General features: G+C 40.5%; 1 protein-coding gene across 1 annotated transcript in view; it reads right to left on the bottom strand.

The window, feature by feature from the left end:
* The window catches only part of itga7 (integrin, alpha 7), a 45,682-nt gene that overhangs the window by 13,662 nt on the left and 26,934 nt on the right, over positions 1-5,086 (bottom strand). The gene's annotated exons all lie outside the window — the stretch shown is intronic.

Below are 5,086 nucleotides of genomic sequence, written 5' to 3'. Positions count from 1 at the left end.
CCCCCCGAATAGAATTGTTCGAGTAGGTTCGGCTTAAGCGTTGTGAGATCAATGTAGATTATGGTACTCAAAGTAGCAATAATATACATTGACTCCGCAAGGATTGCAATTTAATGAATGAACTGCATGTTGGCATGGTCAAAGGCTTCTTAGTCTCTAACTTAACTACACAACAAAATTCATTCTTGCCTGGGGTGTTCGAAAACAATACCAAAAACCAATTAAACGATGTCTCAACATCGACAAGAACAGTAACTAAGCAACCAGTAAAACAACGTTTCAACATCGACAAAAGCAGTGATTAAGCAACTAGGAAACAACGTTTCGGTGCGCCACTCACTCTGAATGTCAGATTTGATCATGTTATCGCGTCTGGTAGCATTATCCTAACTGGCGTCACCCCCCTTCGGTCATGGGAGACCGCGAACACGGGTGAGGACGTCGCTCCATGAGCTAAAGTTAGGTTGTCCTTGAGTAGTTTTAACTGTTTGCGCAGCTGAAAGAGGACTTTTAGGTCTGGATTGGAATCCAGTTTGACTTTCGATGGAGTGTATTTGTCTGGGTCAGTCAGATACAGTATCATCGAGTTAATTGCAGGACCATCCAACTTCTGAAGTTGGATGATGTCTGGGTCAGTTGAAATTGACTTTTCATATTTTAAAAGAACTTGGCGAAGTTTGTCTCTTTCTTCATCAGATGTCAGAGTGTCGGCTTGAGCGACCACCTGTTCAATCTGTGATGAGACTGATGAGGGTTCTTGCTCCATGGGGAGCTCCAACGAATCCTTTTCTGAGTCGTCGGACCTGTCTATGGGCAAGGCACCATAGGTTTGAGGTCCTTGGTCGACATCATTGGTTGAGAAAAGAGCGATGGCCTGTGATGGTTTCGTGAAACATACTGGCCCAGCTTCTTGACTCGGTACCAGGTTATCTGGGAGTCCTCCCAGAACTGGGATGCCTAGTTCAAAATCATGAAGGTCAGGTTTTGAGTTTTCAGTTTGCGATGACTCGTCATCGTTTGTGTGTGAGTTTATCCCCCCTTCGTCCGATGAGGGGTTGTTGGAGGCAGTAACAGCAATGTCTTGGTGTGTTTCACCGACATCTGTAATGTTGTCATTTGCGCCTTCAGAGTTAGTAGCGATCAGATCACTACATTGTGCTCCTGGTTGGGTTCCCATTTCAGCGTGTATCAAAGTGTCTAAAAACCTTTGCATTTCCTCTGTCTCTTCCGAGCTCAGAGGTTTAGGGCCTTGTTCCTGGAACTTTTGTGATTTTTTCGCCTCGGGACGTTTCGTCCGAGGTGGGAGGCGGCTAGGTACGTCATTTGGGGGTTCCTCTTCGGATTTCCCTTGATAATATGGGTCCTCTTGGATCCCATATTCTTGCGTCCTGCGCATGTCCCATGTACGATAATCACGTTCATCCTCTGAAAGAGGAGCCTTTTTGTTCCAGCGTGCACCTTCATTATGCGGTTTGTTAGTTTGAAAATACTGCCTTTTCTCGCCTTCTTAGGAGGAGGTGGCGTCGCACGCCTTCCTTCCATTTCTAGGGAGTGGGGTTTAACCTTTACACTAGGAAACACTTCTATGGGCGTCTTGGCATGACAACGTGCCTCAAACACGTTCACAGCGCACTGTTTAATCTCACTGATGGATTTTTCTCTGTAATTTGCCATAATTAGTACTGACATGCGTATGTCAGTGTGGAGATTTTTGCTGAAAACAAATTTAAAATTTTCTTCTTCCTCCATTCCGGTTTCATTTCTGTAACCAAAATAAGCTTGGAAGATTCTTTTGTAATAAACCTTTGGATGTTCATCTTTACCCTGCGTGACCTTGTCTGCGGCTGGGAAACCAGCAGGTCCTGTGCAGGGGTCGTACTCTTTAATCAGAGCTTCACACAGAAGTTTGTAATCCCTTCTCGTTGCATCAGGTAGACGCTCGATGAAGGTGAACACCTCTCTGTCCGAAGTGAGCCGTATCAGACTGATCTTATCCTCTACCATAGCATTAGGATAAGATCTCAATCTGAACTCCAGTTCTCTGAGGTACGCTTTTGTTCCAGATGAGCCTTTTGATCCAGGTACAAAACATTGTACACATTTTGAGATTTTTAACAGAACATCCATTGAAAGAGGAAGTTTCCATGCACTCTGTTGCATGTTTTGTGGAGGAGACCTGTTCAGGTCTGTTCCTGCCACTTTATGTGAGGGTGGATTAAGAGCAGGAAGTGTAACAACGTCTTTCTGAGGTGTATGTGGGTGGCCTGGACTCTGTCCACGGTCTTCAACTCGCCCCACGTCAGAAATCTTGTTTGTTGCCGCTCGTAGTTTTTCTTCACATGTTTTTAAGCGTTCCTGTGATGTATGATAATCACTTCCTAAACGCATCTGTAGCTGTTGCAATATGTGTTTATCCATTCTGAGTTCTTCCAGCTTTTTGTTAAGCACATCTATTTTGCTATTCAGCGAATCATTTTCTGCATTTGCATTTTGCTGTAATTGAAACATCTGTTCAGAATGTTTTTTTGTGAGGATTTCGTGTTCACTTTTAAATTGAAGGAAGTGTTCTTCAATTCTCTGAACCACCTCTTTTTCACTGTTTAACCTTATTGCAAGGTAATCAGCTTTCTCAACAACCGTATAGAATGATTCTTTCAGCAAAATTGCAATTTTAGCCAGCTTTTCATAGTTTGGCATTGTAATTTCTGTAGAGGTCACACTTTCTGCAACCTCCTTCAGATTGTCCACTAACTCTTTTGGGTTCATGCGCTCTGCCTGTTTATCATATGGATATAAGGACGTTGTCAGAAGCTTCAACGCGTTCTTTAAACAGTCCCTTATTCCTTTTGGATCAAAATCTTTTCCTAACACACCTGTCATGTTTTTCACTGTGTAGCAATTTATCTGTTTGAAAACAGTTGCAAGCTTCAGATATTTTACAGGTAAATATTTGTATTCGAGTCAATGAGTTTTCACACTTATTTTAGCTTTTTGGGTTTACACAGAAGTACTGTTATAAGTCAACTTATTCAAATGTGGGTACCTTTCTCAGGTTTTACCCCAATTCATGAATATTTAAGTAAATGCTCTTCTGGCAGTGTTACTTTTTGTGCTTATTTTTCAACAGATATCAGTTACCAAGCTGTTTTTAGTGTATTTTACTCTAAAGCACTGAATCTTTTATAAACCTGCAATTTTTCTAAAAGTCTCAAAGCAAATCAGTTTAAAGCATTTTTTAAACCGTTCTGTTCCAGAAATTTGCTATTTTAACAGTTACTCATAGAACTAAGTGGTGGACAGAAAAAGAACAGTTGATGATGTATCAGGATTAATCAGTCCTTCCTTCAGAAAAACTGTTATTCCTGTTCTCCTGTCTCATCCTCTATTTAAAATTAAATAGGAAGATGTATTTGTTTAGGTGGCAACTTAAACAGAAAAATCTCTTTTTCCTGATAAGTTTACTCTTATTTAGTGATTTTGTAATTAAACGTGTATTATCCTTCAAGCAAAATGAGTAAACTATTCAACTCTGTGAATATTTGTAACTGTATCTTTTTAAAAAGTTTCTAATTTTATTTTGTACCTTTATAAGGAATTATCAGTGAATAAAATCTTTTTGGTAAATGCTCTTTGCATAAATACCTTTTTTAACTTTTAAAATGCAAGATAACAGTGTTTATTCAGCTTTGAGGAAGTTTTTTAACTCAAAGATGCCTTACAGAAAAATAAAAAGAACGTTTAATTTCACTCTTTACCTAAAACTGAAGTGAAACTGCGATCTAAGTTTCTCCAGGAGGGGGTAGTGTTTAGCTTTTTTCAGCAGGAGTCTATGACGACTTCCTGTGACGTTCGGTTGACATCCTGTTGTTAGCCGCTTAGCTTAAAGTTAGCTTCGGCTAAACTCGGTTAAAATCAACATTTCTGAACGAATTTAAGCATAAACGTGGCGTAATTTCAACAAGCACGACTTCTTAGCATGAACATGAGTTTTTGGGACAATATTGCAGCTTTATTTAGTGATTTTAAGCACGGCAAAGCTCATTTCCGACATGGGGGAGTGACGTGACACGTCATTCATCCAGTCGTTAGCTGTTAGCTTAAAGTTAGCATCGCTAGCGTTGTTTAAAAACATCATTTTATGACGGATTTTAAACTCTAACGTGGCAAAATTTCAGCGAATATGCTTCGAAGCATTTAACCAGCGTATCAAAATCACTTTAAAGGCGCTTTTCAGCTTTAAAAAGCAGATTTTATTTCCCTATGAAAACGAATTTCATTTCCGGGTCACGTGACTGAAATCACCAATGACAGAGCAGGGTTGAGAGGAAGATGCGTAGGCACGCATTCACCCTCCTCAGCAAATCAGAGCGCTCCACACAGCAATATTCAACCAATCAAGAAGCGTTTTCTCCAACTAGCAAGTTAGATTAGCGTGAAATAGTTCGTCAACTTTTTCGTCTTTTAAACTGTCAAAATGCACTTTTTCTGTTAAAAATTGTAACGAATCAACTCCTTGAGCTGCACGGAGACGGCGCTCCGTGACAAAACGTCTTTCTAGCTATTTAAAACAACTCGTTCGAACTTTTCCAGAACCGAGTCGGAACCAGAACCGAACCGGACCAGAACAGCGTCTGGAACACAGTTTAAACAGAATAAAGCGTTTCTCATAGCTCATCAGCTTTTAGTTAACATAACAGGCGTACAATGTCAGCTTTATAAAGACTCCATGACACAATTCCAGCTCTAAAACATTGCCAGCGTAACACAGCGTAAACATGCAGAGCTAAGTGCGCAGCTCCATCACGCTGCGTAAATACGCACAGCCAAGCTCCAAACGCGCAGCACCAGCACGCAGCGTTCAACACAGCTGATAAACTGTTATTTTTTCAACATGCCAACATGTAAGAAATCAATCTTTACACGAATTCACAGTCATTTATGAGAGTTACGGGCCACCAGTTTAGTAATAAACAGAATAAAGCGTTTTACAGCACACTGTTTATATTAATTTGGTGGAATAGTGATCACAATAATAGTGATTTCACAGAAAATGAGCTTCGAATCACTCGGCGGTGATCGAGGACTT

The sequence above is a fragment of the Nematolebias whitei genome, chromosome 7 (genome assembly GCF_014905685.2).
Source record: "Nematolebias whitei isolate Nwh7 chromosome 7, NemWhi1, whole genome shotgun sequence".
In the NCBI taxonomy this organism is placed as follows: domain Eukaryota; kingdom Metazoa; phylum Chordata; class Actinopteri; order Cyprinodontiformes; family Rivulidae; genus Nematolebias; species Nematolebias whitei.
The sequence above is the reverse complement of the archived record's forward strand: the minus strand, read 5'-3'. Positions and strand labels throughout refer to the sequence as shown.